This window comes from Narcine bancroftii, chromosome 1, assembly GCF_036971445.1.
Source record: "Narcine bancroftii isolate sNarBan1 chromosome 1, sNarBan1.hap1, whole genome shotgun sequence".
In the NCBI taxonomy this organism is placed as follows: Eukaryota; Metazoa; Chordata; class Chondrichthyes; order Torpediniformes; family Narcinidae; genus Narcine; species Narcine bancroftii.
The window spans coordinates 49240173-49260196 of record NC_091469.1 but is presented as its reverse complement, the minus strand read 5'-3'; the positions used below and the strand labels follow the sequence as shown (position 1 = coordinate 49260196).

Below are 20024 nucleotides of genomic sequence, written 5' to 3'. Positions count from 1 at the left end.
AGGTCAATTCAATACATTTGGTTTTGGTCTGTGAGTCATAAGGCTCTTTCATGCAGTAAAAAAAACCTCAAGTGTAAAGGCGGAGATTCTCCACCCTTACTTCAGGAGGTTTACCTCTATGAATGGCCAGCTCCAAGGCGCAGACTGCAATCCCTCTCGGCAAAGGATCATTGACAGAGTACTGTGCTCCGTCGCCTCACACAAATGTATAGCCACTTCAAGCTGCTGGCTTGGGGTGGGCTTCTGACATCGCAATGATGCCATTAGCCAGCAACCCATCTTCCCTCTCTCCCCCACCCACTCACCCCTCTCTTTCCATGACCCCCTTAGGGGAGGGGTGGCCAGCGGGAGCTGTCAGGGTGGGGACCATCAGGAGGGGGGGGCCATCGGGGCAACCAGTGTGGGCTGTGACAGCCTGCCGCCCGCTCTGGCATCTCACCAGCCTTTGAGGCCACTCGTCAGCGGCTAAAAATGCACCAGAAGAAAGGCAGTCTTCTTTACCCATAATCTCCCATGCAGCTGAAACCATTCTAGGAAACACAGAGCGGTTCCACCTGGTAGGGAAGACAGGCATTGATTTGCCACGTATTTGTGGCAGGCGGTGCCACGGCACCAGTCGCCCCACCTCCATCACCTCCAGAGGGTGCTACAACGTGCCGCTCAACATGAATGCAACACAAGAGCAGCCTTTTAGGGCTGTTCTATGAAAGGTAAGTTTATATTTTTCCCTCCATGCTTATAGACGGCCTCCAAGCAAAGGCTTGGCATGAAATGGCCTATAGGCTAAAATCCTGTCCAAGTTCCTGGAACTGGAAGTGTCATGTCAACAGAATGTAGTCACATTGTTCTCATTCCTATTCAAGATTGCAAATGAGCATTTGCCAGGGCAAGAGAGTCATCTGGTACTTGGGAACAGAAGAATCCTCTAAACATTTAATTCAAAATTATTTCTGCTTAACCAGTTTTAGAGGTGAAATAATCTCATCATCCCAATTTTTGATTGACCTTGTTCATTCCCAATGAAACAACAACTCCAATACATGTATGTATATAGATATATATATATATCTATATACATATATATATATACTCACACACACACACACACATACTCCCCTTTATCAGTTATTTAAAAGTTATACTCAACTTCAATTTGCTTTTCTTTAAATCTTCCATTTATTCATCTCAGAAACTGGAAGCTTTTATAGCTATAATAACACTAATTATTTGATTCAATTTAACTTTGTAAATTAACTATTAAATTGGGCCAGATACAAACAATATTAGAGCAGTAAGTGATCTCACATAAATCTCACATTTATGACTTGTCCTTAATTGTAGTGTAGATGATCTCTCAGGACAATTAATTGCCAAAAGTGCTTGAGCCCCAGCACAGAAGGGTGAAAGAAATCTCCAAGATTGATTACTTCATACTTAACCAAAGTGCTTTAAACTAATTAAAACTAACTAACAAAAAGTCTTCAGCTGCAAGCTTTTGTGATGCAATATAATGTCTAAATAAACTCATATTTGTTTTTTAAAAATCAGATGTATTTAACAAGAGCAGCTGACAATGGGATGGGTATGGTTAGGGGGCAAAAATACTTTTTGTCTCGATTATGTTTTGACATTTGTTGCAATTTAATTTATACATTTTGACCAACAATGATCTGTGGTTGATTAGAAAAGGTGCGGGAAAGTGTGGAAAGAAAATGGTAGGATTGCCTTTTTATACCCTCACGATGAGACAGATGGAGCCAAATACTGGTTGGCAGACTATAACAAGATTGGAGTGTGGGTGAGGTAGGAAACACAACCAGAACTTTGGAATCCAATCCTGGCTGTGCTGTTAAGTATTTCAGCAAGACAGTGCACTTATTGTATGACTGAAATTTTGATGTTCATATACTAATGGCATTCGGTCTGTCTTACATTTACCATTGCCAATGTGTACTCCTTACACTTGAACAGCAAAAATGAAAACAGCAAAACTACACATTACTGAAATGGGTATCAGATTGAAATGGAACAGCAATTCCCTATTGCCTTCCACAAATGCAGTTTGTTCAACTAAACATTTCTACCACTACATTTTAGATCTTCAATATTTCCTTTATTTCGATTTTGTGTGTTCTTAATCATGGGTTGCAAACAATGAAAGAGGAAGAGCATTTGAGCATTGTCAGCAAGCATTAATCTGAAAACAAAAAGCAAAAAATGCAAATGTTGAAATTTGAAATAAACAGAAAGCTGGAAGTACTTAGGTGGTCAAGCAGTATTTATAGAAAAATAAAGGGTTAACCTTTCAGGTTGATTATCTTTCATGAGAATCAGACATTTTTAATTTGCAGAAAAGAGTAAAACCTGAAGAAAACAAATTGGATATAAAATGGAGATCAAGTGGGACAATAACATACAGTCATGATGCTGAATGAGAGACAGGAATAAAGATTTGTCTTGAGGAAATGTAAACAAGAGGGGAAGAATCCAAACAAAAAAACAAATTAGGATCTTTGACCAATGGTAAATCATGAAAATCTGTAGAAACTATGGTTGAGGTCTTTGACCAATTGTCCAATCAACAGTCCAATTAATCAATTCAGTCAATTAATTTCTTGATGGTTGTATTTATTATTTCAACCAATTGTGTAATAATCTTACGTGGTGCCTCAAGTTTTTTTTTAAATACTTTACGGATTGCTCTATTCATTCAAATAAACTAAAGCTGCCCATGCTGCAAATCTGAAATGACAACTTTAACTGAAATTAAAAATCCTGAAAGCAATCAAGAGGTGGTATTGATGCAGAGAGAAAACATTCAAATTTTGATTTGAAAGGTCACTATTCTGAAATATTAAATCTCTCTCCACACACCACCTGGATGGTTAAATTTCCAGAATTTTTTTGTTTTGCTCCATTAATGTACTCTATTAGTTTATTTTAGCTATAATGACATTATGACATACACGATAACAAATATTCCAACAAACTAAATGCTTTTTTTTCTGCACAAAATTGCCCTAATTTTATGATAAATTTAGGATCAATTTTGGCTGGCTAAATTCATGTTACCACAACACTGCTTCACATTTTATTTTCAGTAAAACTAGTTCAAAATCCGTCACAGTGGGCAAGGATACAAATTGGACAGAAGACGACGAGAACTGGATAAGCTTGTATGCTTATTCACTCATTCTTATCAAACTTTAGCAATCCCCTACTTCTTTGCAACAAAGATTACAACATGCCATTTGCCTTGATCTTGTACAGCATTTTCCTTCAAACTTGATGAAGACTAGTAATTTCCATACATCAGTATTATATAGTCTCTTCATTCAAACATTCCTTCTTTATATTCTTTTCCCAAAAAAGTGGATAACCTATACTTCTCTTATGATTCATCTACCCAATTTATGTCTACCTTCTTGGACTCCTGCTTCCCCCTCACAACTTTTTTTCCCTCCCCATCCTTTTCAATCAAGAAATCTGACCACAACACCCCTTAATCCAAATTAGTAATACAAATTTGTAAATAGCAGAGGCCCCAAAAAAATAATCCCAGCACTTCCCATGGGTTAGATTTGGCCAAATTGAAAATGTCCTACTTGTGGCAGACCGTGCCACTAGTTACCTCACCAGAGCTTCTGAGTCACGGGGAGTTAGTGAATCTTGGATATTTTAAACGACCGTAAGAATACCATTAAAGCAATCAGCTCATAGCGTCTCTTTGTTCTTTCTTGCTTCACCAACTGCTACAATGATGACACACCACATTGGTAACCCCGACGGTTCAAACGACATTTTGGACCTCTCTATGGATGCACAGAACGCAGTTGTGCTCCAACTTCCAATATTTTAGACCTCGCAGCCACAGGTCTGGTTTGAGCAGGCCAAGGCCCAGTTCCATCTGCACCAGATTACTGCTGATGCAATGAAGTACTACTATGTTGTTGCATCACTGGATTAAGACATCTCAGGTCTACTGTTGATTTCTTATACCTGCCTCCAGCCAACAACAGGTATTAAGCCATCAAAGACCTGCTCATACGTACCTTCGGCCTTTCCTGACGCAACAAGGCAGCATGACTTCTCCATATGGATGGTCTGGGCAACCTCACTCCTTCCAAACTAATGAACAAGATGCTGGTGCTCATGGACGGACATAGGCCCTGTCTGCTTTTTAAGCAGCTTTTTTCCCCTAGAGCAACTGCCAGAAGACAGATGATGACTTTATAACACCACCCCCTCCTCTCCTCCCCCCATCGTCTAGCAGCCTGTGCTGATGAGTTGTGGCACACTAAGCAGGATGGAGGACTTTTGGTTAGATACATAGCAGTGCCTCGGCAAAGGGCACAAATCCTGCCTACTTCAGATAGCAGTGTGGCGCCTGACGCAGCACAGACAGACAGCAATGGTGCTACTACCATATTACCATCAGAGATGGGGATCTTCAGCCCACTGCTGCTGACCCCCTGCACACATCAAGGAAATGCCGAGGCCAGCCAGAAGATCAACCTCCTTTCCTCTGGGATCGACACTCAAGCCGTCGGTTCTGGGTTGACACTGGGGCAGAGGTTAGTGTGTCCCCCCCCCCCCAGCCCAGATACTCGTTCAGGAAAGAAGGGCCCTCCCCTAGTGGCCGCCAACAACAGTATGTGTCACTGACAATTCCACTCAATTCCAGCTCGTCGCAGCTCAGCTGATCCTTCACCATTGCTGATTTATCACAGCCACTTCTGGGAGCTGATTTTTTTGTGAGCACCCTACCTTCTAGTAGATCTCAAAGGTCACCGCCTAGTTAATTCAAAGACTTTTGAGTCCCTCGCCCTGCACCCTGCAGCATTGCCCACAACTCATCTCAACTCGGTGACATTCTCAGATAATGAATACGCCAGAATCCTAGCAGCATCCCACCAGCATCATTACTCCGGCCCAAACGAAACATGGAGTACAGCACCACATTCCGACTGATGGACATCCCCTTTATGCATGAGCACACACGCTGCCATTGGATAAACTGCAGTTGGCTAAAGACAAATTCCGATGCATGGAGGAAATGGGGACTGTTTGCCAAATGTCAGCCCTTGGTCATCGCCACTGCATATGGTACCCAAGGCTTCTGGAGGGTGGAGACCTTGTGGGGACTATCAGCGGCTGAATGATATCACTACAGCAGATCACTACCCGGTTCCCCACATAAAAGATTTCGCTGTGATCCTTCACGGCGCTAGGATTTTCTCCAAAATCGACCTGGTGCATGGGTACCATCAGATCCCAGTTCAACCAGGCAACATTCCTAAGACTGACTTAATGACCCCTTTTGGGCTATTTGAATTCCTCCATATGCCCTTTGGTTTAAAAAGCGCTGCCCAGACATTTCAACACCTAATGGACACGGTTACCTGGGGCCTGGATTTTGTATTAATTTATTTGGACCACATTCTTATCACCAGCCAATCGTGGCAGCAGCACCGGACCCATCTCCGTCAACTATGTCAGCGGCTAGATGACCATAGGTTAGCGATCAATCTGGCCAAATGCCAGCAGCTATACTTCGTGAGGTGTTTGAGGAGATTCGGTATGTCACTAAAGACTCTCGAAAATTTCCAGAGGGTTGTTAACTCAGCCTGTGAGTTCAAGAAGATTCAAGGTTCTATTTATTGTCAAGTAATAATACAAATACATAACATACAGTACATGATATACTTCAACTTTTGTCCGCAGTAAGGGAAGCAAAGCGTCAGAATCAGGGTTATTGTCATGAACGCATGTCTTAATATTGGTTGTTTTACAGCAGCAGTATTATGCATTATAGGTGCAAATATTGTTATAAATTACATTTCTGTAAATACACTTTTTAAAAATAAACAGTGGAAAAGATGAAAATAAAATGAGGTAGTGTCTGTGGTTCATTGTGCATTCAGAAATCAGATGGCAGAGGGGAAGAAGCTGCTTTTGTGACATTGGGTGTTCCTCTTCAGGCTCCTGTGACTCCTTCCTGATGGTAGCAGTGACAAGAGGGTGATGAGGATCCTTGATGACAGAGACTGGTTTCTTGAGACACTGCCTCTTAAAGATGTCCTTAATGGAGTGAGGACTAATGCCCATGATAGTACTGGATAAGCTTACAACCCTCTGCAGCCTTTTCCTGTCCTGTGCATTGGTATCTTCATACCAGTGATACAACCACAATCAGAATTTATTGTCATGAAATTCAGTGTTTTGTGGCAGCATCATAGAGCAAACATTCATATTATAACCATCTTATAACATTATTATGTAAGAAAAATAGTAGTGGAGGAAAAGTAAGGCAGTGTCTTTGGTTCATTGATTATTCAGGGATCTGATGGCAACGAGGAAGAAGCTGTCCTTGTGCCCTTGAGTGCCTGTCTTTAGGCTCCTGTACCTTTTTCTCGATGGTAGCAGAGTGAAGAGGGCATGTCCTGGGCGGTGGGAGTCCTTGAGGACAGAGGCTACTTTCTTAAGACACCACCTCTTGTAGATGTCCTTGATGGAGTGAAGTCTGGTGCCCATGATGCCACATGATGCCTCGGTTGGCTGATGGATACGTCATAAAGTAGGGAGGCATTTCCTGGAGAAAAAGTTGCTCAAAAGGCAAATGGGGTTTGTGTCCGTCCATGAGCGCCAGGATCTCGTTCATTAGCTCGGAAGGAGTGTGGTCGCCTAGGCCGTCCATATGGAGAAGTTGTACTGCCCGGATACATCAGGAAATGGCGAAAATACGTATGAGCCGGACTTTGATGGCTTCATACCTGTTGTTGGCTGGAGGCTGGCGTAAGAAATGAACAATACACCCTACAGTGACTTGGTCCAGCGATGCAACGACATAGAAGTACTTTATAGTGTCAGCGATAATCTAGTGTAAATAGAACTTGGCCACAAACTGCTTGAACCAGACCTGTGGCTGCAAGGTCCAAAATACTGGAAGTTTGAATACAATAGCATTCTGCGCATCCATAAAAAGTTCCAAAATGTCATTTGGACCACCGGAGTCACCAAATGTAGCAAGTGGTGAAGTGAGCTGTGAATTGAACCAACAGAACTACTTCATGGAATTTTCGCAGGAGTTTAAATAATCATAGTTGGCATTATCTCAATCACCCGACCTCTCATGCTCCTCCCAGAGTTCTTTGTGTCTCCCAGCCACCGGGAACTCCTGATCCTGCAGGGGCCAACAAATACGAATGTGGTTTGATAATGGAATGGAATACCATTATTTTGTGATGGTAATTCTTTCAGGTTCCTTCCTCCCTTTTGCCCTCAATTTTCAACTACTATTCCACTGATGTTGTTTTCTGCCATGTAGGAAGATATAAAATAATTTTCAAACCCTGCCTTTGCCCCATTACACATTAATTTCCACCCTCTAAGGCAACCATTTTCAACTGGGGCCATGTGCCCCCCCCCCCACCCCTCCCCATTCCTTCTCAGAGCCACAGCATATTTAATGGAGGTCAGAGACTTAAATCAAAATATTTTTATGTAGTCAGTATGAGAAAAGTACAGAAGAAAACAACAAAACTTGACTGCTTCACAGTGAAGGGGTATCATAAACTGAGACCAGAGTACTAAGGCTGCTATAGCCAAAAGACTTTGAGAATGGCTGCTCCAAGCAGAGCCGGAAGCAAGGGTGAAGGGAGGCATTCTCGGCCATTTCCCCCCCAAATGAGGTATTGTGATCCTCCCCCACCCACCTGCAGCAATTGCCCCCCCCCCCAAATGAGATATTGTGAACCCCCACCCATAGCACTAGCTTCATTAGCATTACTAGTCTCCACATGATTATAAGCAGTGCGTTTGTCTGACACGTCAGAGGGAGGGGGAAGTGTGACGGCAGCAGTGCACAGAGGAGGCACCACGGAGGAGTAGGTAGATAGGCATCACCACCCTACATGCTGAGCAAGTTTTTGAACGTCAGATTGTGCCCCCACCATGGTTATCCTAATGTCCCCCGATTAGACTTGTTCTGATGCTGACCCTGGCTCTAAGGAACCAGCATGCACTTTAGCTACTTTCTTATGCTGCTGCAAAACTCTAATTTCAGATCTTCTTACACTTTAATTTAAAACTGGATCATATTAAAAGGATCTTTTATTACAAGATTATAAAATAGCCTGATCCCAGTTTAATGCCAAGAAATCATCCAAACTACAAAATGATCCTCAAAGCTACTTTTGCCCAGTCTAAATGAAAATTACCTGAGCCTTTTCTTTGATTTAAATGCCCTGAAATGACAGGCATCCATTCTCACCACTGAATGCTTTTCATGTTTTCTCATCTGCAACCAAAATGTTTCTCTGTATCTTTACCTTTGAGACCAGATAATTTCTCATGTCAGAACTGTTAGAGTTCTGTGTTGTGTATTGGCCTATGTGTTGTGTGGTTTTGTGTTGGAAAGTGACAGTTTGCCTTTCAGAGCCAAGGTGAAGGTGGACTGCTGAGAGAGTGGGGGACAGACTGAGCATGTACAGAAAATGGTCTAAAAATTTCTGGACTTGGACGATAAACCACCACTGGGTGGTGCTGTGGAGTGGAAGAAGGCCCAGAGCATGAGTCATGGTCTGGAGGACAGTTTAGAATGCTGGGATTTCAAAAAGGATGAACATCCCGAAGGCAGCCAGAAGGATCCAGACCAAGCCAGCTGTTCCTCTCTCTGCAAGCAACACAGGAAGACAACTTCGAATTGTGTGCTCTCTCTCCCTCAAAGATCTGTTGGCTTCAGTTTACCAAACAAACTGAATTTTATTATGATCTTTGCTTCAGTTGAGATCGAAGTTTTGTGAGTCTTGTGTGTTTTGTGTCTAAGTTTTTCTGTGGGCTGGTTGAAAATATAACAAGACTTTAATTACATATGTTATATTTAGACTGGGGAATTTATTAGTTTTACGTTGTTATAGAAATTTGCATAGTAACCAGTGGACATTGTTATAAAAGGGAGGATTTTGAATTAAAGTTTGAAGGTGAATTTTTGTTAATAAAGTGTTCATCTTTACCCCTGTGTGATGTGCCTTGTTTGTGGTTGCTGGTTTGATCTTGTAACAGAACCAATCATGTTATCAACAAACCCGCTCTCTTCCCCTCCCCCCCCCCCCCCCCCACCTACTTTCCCTTGGAAACTTCAATCAAATATCAAAAAGATTTTATTGCATTCATCTAAATTCTACAAAATGCAATGTACTATTACTTTCAGTCCAGTATATTAAAAATAAGAGACATCATAGTGGAAATTTCATACAACTTCCAATGCAAAGAGAAACTAACTCAACCCCAAAGATTTCCAAAATATCCATCATCAACTTATTGCTTGTTTCTTTATTCTATGCATTTCTGAGCTTATAAACTGAGCAATTCTTACTAATTTTGACATATAGGCAAGTCTAACATTCCATTTTGCCTCCCAGGTGTTTTTCTAGCTTGAGAACTCTAAGTACCTGTTAAATTGGCCTTCAGGATTCCCTGCTATAATTCTACAAATCATACAGGTCCACTGGTTTCATTATTCATACAGCCCTTATTTGCAACACAAATTCTGTTTGCTGGGTAAAATTAACTGTGGTGATACAACCACTATACTGGCCGCACTCCTACCAGCCTACTGCAGGGGGCAACCACTGTACCTGCAGGTAGGCAACCTGGGAGGCTGGTCCCACCTGCCGGCTCTCAATCACTGGGCCATATAAAGACTCGAGCTGCCCCCTTTGGGGGAACAGTCAGACACACGTGGAGCCAGCTAAGACTAGTCTACATTTAAGCTAATTAAAACCTGTTGTACAGTCTGTGTACTTTGCGTCAGAATCATTCGCACGGCAACACTCACAATTTAATTAGCTTAAAATTTAAAAGGGCCATGGAGAATTTCCTCACCATCTAGATATCGACCCTCAACACCCGGACGCTCCAGCATACTTCGAGATCTGGAAGCATGTGGATGATCGAGGCGATCATCCACACACAGACTGAGGTCATCAACACAAACCAGAGACTAATGGTACTTCACACCTAGCTGGGTCCACGCACTTACCATGCTACCCGAGACTGCACGGATTTAGAACCAGCGATGGTTGACCTGGAAGGCATGCACCGGCCCTGATGAACGTGCTCTACGCCTGGTATCTACTCATTAGGGTACAGCAGCCAGATGAGACGCCAGACGTTTACCTGGGGGCACAGTGAAAACTAGCACGCCCGTGCACAATCAAAGCAGGGGTGACTGCTGGGGGGGTGGAGCAACTCATCCAGAGATGCCTGTGTGCAAGGATCGCCTTCGAGGCCGACTCAACAGAGACTGTTGAAAGAGAACAATGCTTCTCCTACCAGGATCATGGATCATGGCAAGATGGCATAGGGTGAAGACGTGGGAGTTCAACTCTCCTTAGCTGGAAAGTTTAAAGCCCAATTTTAATGTCTGAATATATGTCTGAAAATTTTATGAAAATTCTGCTTATGATATGAGAAGAAAACTGGTTAAAAGAGGTAACGTTTAACAATCAAAAAAGCTGCACTTTAGAGAGCTTGAAGATTCCAAAAAACTTGGCATTACCGAAAATTTGGAGCCCCGATATCAACTGAAGATGGAGCAGAAGACTCAACGATCTCTATCAGTGAGACTGGCTGTAGTGACGGCGTCCTCTGCGTGCGGATTGACGCAAGATGGCTCCGCCATGCCATCCTTGATGTCGCTTCGTGAGGTGCGCAATGTGCGTGAGTCTGCTGCGCTAAGTGCGTCAGGCAGCATGGGGTGGTCGGAGGGTGCGATGCGTCACCTGCGGCAGCGTCTTTAACGCAGCACGCAAGCGACGTGATGGAAGCGACTTACCAGCGCTATACAGTCATTGCCAGTACCTGTGCAGCAGTGCGCGCGCACGCGTGAAACCCTCGTGCGAGTGAGGGCCGCGGGGGCTGCTGCTCGACGTCAGGCTGAAGAATTCAGCTCGTCGTTGAGTGGGAAGCAGAACTACAGCCAGCTTAGGTAAGTTAAAGAAGTTAATTTAACACAGGAAGAAATGGAAGAGGAAATCAGTTAACTTTTATTAGCTGCAGCCAAAGTAGAAGGTACCCCTACAACTTTGAAATTACCTTCACCTGGAGGGAGTCACGTGATGGAGTAGTGGTCGGACGGTGAACTCCAGCCCTCTCCAGAAAAGTCAGAAAAAACAAAGCAAAACACAAAGGCACAGAAATAAAAATCAAAGTAAAGTGAATATAAAGGTGGAAAGAAGATGGCGACGAAAAAAGAAAAGTCGAAACCAACGGTAAGAAGAGAGGAAGAGAAGACAACGGAAGATGAAGGAAAAGGCCTTACCTGTTCGAAGAGGCCCACGGTGGAGAGAGAAACCCGCTCCCTCTGGTCGGTAGAATATGGACTACAAAAATGGCTCGCTGAGCCGAGTAAAAGTGCGCAACTGCGCATGCACGAGGAGTCGCGCATGCGCGATGCGCATGAAAAAAAAACACACCGACGGGAGGGGTGACCAGCTGGGGAGTCGATCTCCACAGCCGGCAACGACAGCTGCAGAACACCTGCAGCAAGAGGAGAACACAGAAGACAACGAAAACAAGAAAGAAGAAAAGGGCAACAAAGAAACAACAGATGGCCAACCCAGAGGAAGAAGAAGAGGAAGAGGAAGAGTACAGTGAAATAGAAGAAGAAAGGAAAGGCAAGATAAAGTATTTACTTTCTCTTATTAAAGAATACATGGAGTCATTTAAAGAATGGCAAGCGCAGGAATTTGATGATTTAAGAAGAAGAATAAACAATACAGAAGAGAAAATGAATAAAATAGATATGACCTTATCAGAAATGGGAAAAAGAATGGACAAGGTGCAAGAACAAGAAGCAGCAGTAGAAATGGAGGTAGAGGACTTAAAATAGAAATTAGAGGAATCTAATAAAAAAGTTAAAGAGACACAAGAACTGTTAGCTCAGAAAATAGATATAATGGAAAATTATAACAGAAGAAATAACATAAAGATAGTGGGCCTTAAGGAAGATGAAGAAGGCAAGAATATGAGAGAGTTTATAAAAGATTGGATCCCTAGGATCCTAGGATGTCCAGAACTACAGCAAGAAATGGAAATAGAAAGGGCACATAGAGCATTGGCCTTTAAACCACAATCACAACAAAAGCCAAGATCTGTTTTAGTAAAATTCCTAAGATAGACTACAAGAGAAAAGGTACTGGAGAAAACAATGGAAAAAGTAAGAGAGGACAATAAGCCACTGGATTACAAAGGGCAAAAAATCTTCATTTATCCAGATATAAGTTTTGAACTCCTGAAGAAGAGAAAGGAGTTCAATACAGCAAAGGCGATTTTATGGAAGAAAGGGTATAAATTTATACTAAAGCATCCAGCGGTATTGAAAATATTTATTCCAGGACAACAAAACAGACTATTCTCGGATCCAGAGGAAGCACGAAAATTTGCAGAACAATTACAAAATAGACAGAGATGAAGACGTGTAACGAGAGTACAAAAGACTGCAAACTAAAAAGACATAAGTTTTGAGCTCCTGAAGAGGAGGAAAGAGTTCAATACATCGAAAACGATCTTATAGAAAATAAAAACTATTCTCGGATCCAGAGGAAGCAAGGAAATTTGCTGAACAACTACAAAACAAACAGAGAGATGAAGACATGTAATAAGAGTAAAAATGACCACGATTTATATGTATGTGGGTAAAGAGGTATATGTGTGTATATGTATAATGTGCATACATGAATGCATCCGTATTTAGAGGGAAATATAGATAGTATAGACAAGAATTAATAAGGGAAGGAAAAGGAATAGAGGGAATAAGGAGGGAATTAAAAGAGTGACCTTTGTCACATATGAAAAGCGAAATCTTTTCTGGGGGGGGCTGGGTGGGGGGGGTATTACGGTCACTGCAAAATCAGCTGACGCTTGCGAGTGAATTCGCAAATCCAAATGGAGAGGGGAGATGTGGTTGTCTGACAAGGGATAAAGGACAACTCAGGAGGGGAAGGGGGGATTGAGGCTAAAGAAGTTTTAAATAGGAGAATAAGGAAAATGTTTGATGTTTTAGGAATGTTGTCTTATAAAGGATTCAAAACAAAAAAACAGAAATGGATAAGAAGGAAAAGTAATGATGGAGAAACGGAAAGGGAAGATAAACAAAGTATAAAATGGCTACGTTGAACTATATGACTTTAAATATTAATGGAATACATAACCAAATTAAAAGGAAGAAACTGCTAAATTTACTGAAAAAAGAAAAAATTGATATAGCATTTGTGCAAGAAACACATTTAACTGAATTGGAACATAAGAAATTAAAGAGAGATTGGGTAGGACACGTAACAGCAGCATCGTATAATTCAAAAGCAAGAGGAGTAGCTATATTAATTAGTAAAAATGTGCCATTTAAAATAGAAGAGGAAATAATAGATCCAGCAGGGAGATATGTAATGATAAAATGTCAGATATATTCGGAGTTTTGGAATCTACTCAATGTATATTCACCTAACGAAGAAGATCAAAAGTTCATGCAAGATATCTTTTTGAAGATAGCAGATACGCAAGGGAACATATTAATAGGAGGGGATTTCAACATGAATTTGGATTCAAATATGGACAAAACTGGGAAAAAAATTAACAGAAAGAACAAAGTAACCAAATTTATAATTAAATCGATGGAATTAATGCAATTTTTGGATATATGGAGGAAACAACACCCAAAGGAAAAGGAATATTCATATTACTCGGCTAGACATAAAACATATTCAAGAATAGACCTATTTTTGTTATCAGCTCGTATGCAAGATAGAGTAAAAAAAACAGAATATAAAGCTAGAATACTATCGGACCATTCACCCTTAATATTGACAGTAAAGTTAGAGGACATCCCTCCAAGAATGTATAGATGCAGATTAAACCCCATGTTGCTTAAAAGGCAGGATTTTAGAGAATTTATTGAAAAACAAATTAAAATGTATTTTGAAATAAATACGGAATCAGTGGAAGATAAGTTTATACTATGGGATGCAATGAAAGCATTCATTAGAGGGCAAATAATAAGTTATGTAACCAAGATGAAGAAGGACTATAATCAGGAAACAGAGCAGTTGGAAAGGGAAATAGTAAATATAGAAAAAGAATTAGTAATGAAGGAAGATATTACTAAAAGAAGAGAATTGGCGGATAAAAAAATAAAATATGAAACACTACAAACATATAAGGTGGAGAAAAATATAATGAAGACAAAACAGAAATATTATGAACAGTGAAAAAACGCACAAAATCCTAGCATGGCAGCTTAAGACAGAACAAGCTAAGAAAATGGTATTGGCATCAAGGAAAAAAGACAAACAAATTACATATAATCCAAAAGAAATCAAGGAAAACTTTAGAGAATTCTATGAACAATTATACCGAACTGAAAACGAAGGGAAAGAAGGGAAAATAGATGAACTTCTGACTAAAATTGAACTACCAAAACTACAAATAGAGGAACAAAATAAATTAACAGAGCCATTTGGAATAGTAGAAATACAAGAGATAATAAAAAAATTACCAAATAATAAGACACCAGGAGAGGATGGATTCCCAATAGAATTCTACAAAACATTTAAAGACTTATTAATTCCGCCCCTCCTGGAAGTAATCAACCAGATTGATGAAACACAAAGCTTACCAGATTCATGTAAAACAGCAATAAATACAGTAATACTAAAGCAAGGGAAAGATCCACTCTCACCAGCGTCATATAGACCAATATCCTTACTTAACACAGATTATAAGATAATAGCTAAACTATTAGCAAACAGATTAGCAGAGCATGTACCGAAAATGGTAAATTTAGACCAAACTGGATTTATCAAAAAAAGACGCACAACAGACAATATTTGTAAATTTATTAACTTAATTCATGCAGTAGAAGGAAATAAAGAACCTACAGTAGCAGTTGCTTTAGACGCAGAGAAGGCCTTTGACAGAGTAGAATGGAATTATTTGTTCAAAGTATTGCAAAAATTCAGTTTACCGGAGAAGTATATTAATTGGATTAAAGCATTATATAAGGGACCGTTAGCGAAAGTGACAGTAAATGGACATGTATCAAAGCAATTTAAGTTAAGCAGGTCAACACGGCAGGGATGCCCACTATCACCTTTATTGTTTGCGTTAGCTATAGAACCAATAGCAGAACTGATAAGAATAGATAATAATAGAAAAGGAATAAAAATAAAAGACAAGGAATATAAAATCAGTTTATTTGCAGATGATGTTATAGTGTACTTCTCTTTGGCTTGGCTTCGCGGACGAAGATTTATGGAGGGAGTAAAAAGTCCACGTCAGCTGCAGGCTCGTTTGTGGCTGACAAGTCCGATGTGGGACAGGCAGACACGATTGCAGCGGTTGCAAGGGAAAATTGGTTGGTTGGGGTTGGGTGTTGGGTTTTTCCTCCTTTGCCTTTTGTCAGTGAGGTGGGCTCTGCGGTCTTCTTCAAAGGAGGTTGCTGCCCGCCAAACTGTGAGGCGCCAAGATGCACGGTTTGAGGCGTTATCAGCCCACTGGCGGTGGTCAATGTGGCAGGCACCAAGAGATTTCTTTAGGCAGTCCTTGTACCTTTTCTTTGGTGCACCTCTGTCACGGTGGCCAGTGGAGAGCTCGCCATATAACACGATCTTGGGAAGGCGATGGTCCTCCATTCTGGAGACGTGACCCATCCAGCGCAGCTGGATCTTCAGCAGCGTGGACTCGATGCTGTCGACCTCTGCCATCTCGAGTACTTCAACGTTAGGGGTGTAAGCGCTCCAATGGATGTTGAGGATGGAGCGGAGACAACGCTGGTGGAAGCGTTCTAGGAGCCGTAGGTGGTGCCGGTAGATGACCCATGATTCGGAGCCGAACAGGAGTGTGGGTATGACAACGGCTCTGTATACGCTTATCTTTGTGAGGTTTTTCAGTTGGTTGTTTTTCCAGACTCTTTTGTGTAGTCTTCCAAAGGCGCTATTTGCCTTGGCGAGTCTGTTGTCTATCTCATTGTCGATCCTTGCATCTGATGAAATGGTGCAGCCAAGATAGGTAAACTGGTTGACTGTTTTGAGTTTTGTGTGCCCGATGGAGATGTGGGGGGGCTGGTAGTCATGGTGGGGAGCTGGCTGATGGAGGACCTCAGTTTTCTTCAGGCTGACTTCCAGGCCAAACATTTTGGCAGTTTCCGCAAAGCAGGACGTCAAGCGCTGAAGAGCTGGCTCTGAATGGGCAACTAAAGCGGCATCATCTGCAAAGAGTAGTGTACTTAACAGAATCAGAACTATCAATAAAAGAATTATATAAGAAATTGAAGGAATATGGAGAAGTGTCGGGTTACAAGATAAACATAAATAAAAGTGAAGCAATGCCTATGAATAATGCGGATTTCTCAAAATTTAAGAAGGAATCACCATTTAGATGGCAAATGCAAGCAATAAGATACCTTGGTGTACAAATAAACAAAAATCTCGGCCAACTATATAAACTCAATTATTATCCACTAATGAAAAAATTACAGGACGATTTAAAGCATTGGAAAGATTTACCACTAACACTAATAGGAAGGATAAACTGTATTAAAATGAACATTTTTCCAAGGATATTATACTTATTTCAGGCATTGCCAATACAACTGACAGAAAAATTCTTCAAAGAGTTAAAGAAAATAATAAGGAAATTTTTATGGAGAGGGGGGAAACCGAGGATAGCACTAGATAAATTAACAGAATGGTATAAACAAGGAGGCTTACAACTGCCAAACTTTAAAAATTATTATAGAGCCGCACAATTAAGATACCTATCAGATTTTTATCAAACAAGGGAAAAGCCAGATTGGACGAGATTAGAATTAGATAAAATAGGGGAAAAGATACCTGAACACATATTATATAAATGGGATGAAAAATTGGTACAACATAGAAGTTCTCCAGTATTACATCATCTCCTCAATATTTGGAAGAAGATTCATGTAGAAAGAAATAAAACAAATTATCAATTACCAAAACTAATATTGACGCAAAACAAGTTACTCCCTTTTACAATAGATAACCTTTCCTTTAGAGAATGGGAAAAAAAAGGGATTCAAAGAATAGAAAATTGTATTTCAGGAAATAGATTCTTATCCTTTGAACAAATGAAAGTTCAATATAACTCAAGATACAGCGCTGGCATATTACCAATTGAGATCCTACTTGAAGGATAAATTAGGAAGCAGTTTGAGTTTGCCAGAGGCAAGTAACTTTGAATATGTGATTACAGATACAATGATAATCAAAAGATTTATAACAAATATGTATATTAAACTGCAAGAAAAGGAGAATGAGGAAACAAATGGTAAAACTAAACAAAAATGGGAACAAGATTTAAATATAAAGATAAAAAAGGAAACATGGGAGAAGTTATGTTCTGGAACGATGAGAAATACAATAAATACGAGGTTACGTTCGATACAATATAACTGGATACACAGGCTATACATTACACCTCAAAAGTTAAATAAATGGGACCCAACAGTATCTGATAGATGTTTTCGATGTAAAAAAGAAATGGGAACAACAATTCATGCAATCTGGACATGTGAGAAAGTAGAAAAATTTTGGGAAGATCTAAACTAGATATTAAATAAAATTACAGAAAACAATATACCAAAAAATCCAGAGATCTTCCTCCTCAGTAACATAAAAAACAAAGAATTTGGAATTGATTTAGATGGTGCACAAAAAAGATTTGTTAAGATAGCTCTAGCCGTAGCAAAAAAATGTATTATGTCAACCTGGAAATCGGAAGATAATTTGAAAATACAACAATGGTATATAGAAATGAATAAATGTATTCCATTGGAAAAAATAACATATAGTTTAAGAAATAATATTGAAATATTCGAACAAATATGGGAGCCTTACATTAAATACAATAGCGAAAACCTACCGGGGACAATCATTACCTAAGTTGATGGAAGGAGAAGGAAATGAAAAGAATGGACTCAGTAGAATTTCTGGTGTATTTTTGTTGAGTGACAACATTGTCTGACTGGTTAAATGTATCCTAGATTGTATACCTTAAATGGACGGGAAGGGGGGGTGGGGAGGGTGGGTTGGGAGGAGGGAGGGGGGGAGAAAATGGTACTGTATATGTGTGAAAAGGAAAAAGTGTGTACCATGGTTAATGTGATTTATGGTGTGAAAAATAAAAAATTTTTAAAAAAAGAAATTACCTTCACCTTATTAATCTCCCAGTACAAAAATCCCTACACCTGCTTCTGGTCTGATGGTAATGTTAGAAACAATAAATAAGCAGTATGAAAGTTTGATGGATTATGTGTCCACCAGTTTTCAAAATGTTGATCAATAACTTGCTGATATTAGACTTAAAATTACTGATATGTCTGGTGAGATTGCTTCTATGAAGGTGGATGTTTATAAATGTCTGACAGCAGTGGATAAGGTTGAAAACAAAATTAAAAATGTAGAAGACAGGGTGGATCAAGTTGAAGGAGCAGTGGCTGGATGGGAAATTGAGAAGAATAATTTTTTTACAGAAGATGAATTCATTAGAAAATCAGAGTCGTCTAAATAATATAAAAATAGTGGGGTTGCCAGAGGGTTTTGAGGGAACAAATCCTACAAAATTTTTTAAGGATTGGATTGTTGAAATATTTGGTCGAGAATATTTTCCAGAGGGTTTGGAAATAGAGAGGGCGCATCATGCATTAAGGAAAAAACCATTACCGGGTCAACCACCTCGGCCAGTTTTGGTGAAGTGTTTGAGATATTAAGATCGTGAGATGATTTTACGTGCTGGTCATTCAAAATAGTTAAGTTTTTCAAGCAGATTTGAGTCAGGCGGTTGTTATGAGATGGAAGGAGTTTAATACATCTAAAGCAGTTTTATGGAAGAAAGGGTATAAATCTACTTTTAGATACCCAGCAATTTTGAAATTATTTTATGGGCAGTATCAATCTCAATTTTTTGAAAATCTATAGGCTGCATTGACCTTTGCTAACCCTTTACCAGATTCTAAGTTGATACAGGATTTTTCCTCGAAACCGTTGGTGGTCTTGAACAAAACTGGAAATGGGAAAGTTGAAAAACAGTTGGAAGCTGAACATCTGATGGATTTGCAAGAAAAGCTTCCGGAACTATCTAGTGCCTGAGGGGCTTTTCTGCTCTCTGTCTGGGGAGAAGATGATATCCCAGCTAAATCCAAAGTCATCAGCCACTGTTGGTATTAACTGCACCCGATTAATAAGAGGGGTTACTGCTTTGCAGTTGGGGGAGGTTTGGGGGTTGCTTTTTTTGGGGGTTTTTTTGTAGTTGGTTAAGGGGGGCTTCTTTTGAGCCAATTGTGAAAGATTGGGTGCCACTGTGTAAGTAGTAATGAATAGTTTAAACTTTGCAACTTTTAATGTTAAGGGTTTAAATCATCCAATAAAAAGGGAAATGTGTTTTAGATTATATTAAGAAGTTAAAAGTAGATATTGCATTCTTGCAGGAAACTCATTTGACAGAAAAAGAACATTTGAAATTGAAAAGGGACTGGGTAGGACATGTAATTTCTTCCTCATACAATTCTAAAGCTAGAGGGATGGTGATTCTGGTAAATAAAAAAATATCTTTTACTTTGGATTCTTTTTCTGCCAATGCTGGAAGAATGTTATTAGTTAATTGTAAGATTTTTTCTGAAAGTTGGACATTAATTAATGTTTATGCACCAAATGAAGATGATTAACCATTTATTTCGGATGCATTTTTAAATTTAAATCAGTCAAATGGCAATATATTGGTAGGAGGAGATTTTAATTGTTGTTTGGATCCTTTGTTGGATAAATCTCCCAAAATAGTTAAAAGAACTAAAATGGCAAAAAGACTGCTTGAGATGATGAAAGGTTTTAATTTAGTGGAAATTTGGAGGAAGTTGAATCCAACTGAGAACTTCTATTCAGCTCAACATAATTCTTTCTCTAGAAAATTTTTTTTATTTCTATGCATTTACAATGTAGATTTAATTT

At 39.9% G+C, this 20024-nt stretch overlaps 1 protein-coding gene across 12 annotated transcripts in view; it reads right to left on the bottom strand.

Annotated features, from left to right (window-relative positions):
• Nucleotides 1-20024, bottom strand: part of dennd4c (DENN/MADD domain containing 4C) — a 190329-nt gene that overhangs the window by 79531 nt on the left and 90774 nt on the right. The window lies entirely within an intron of this gene.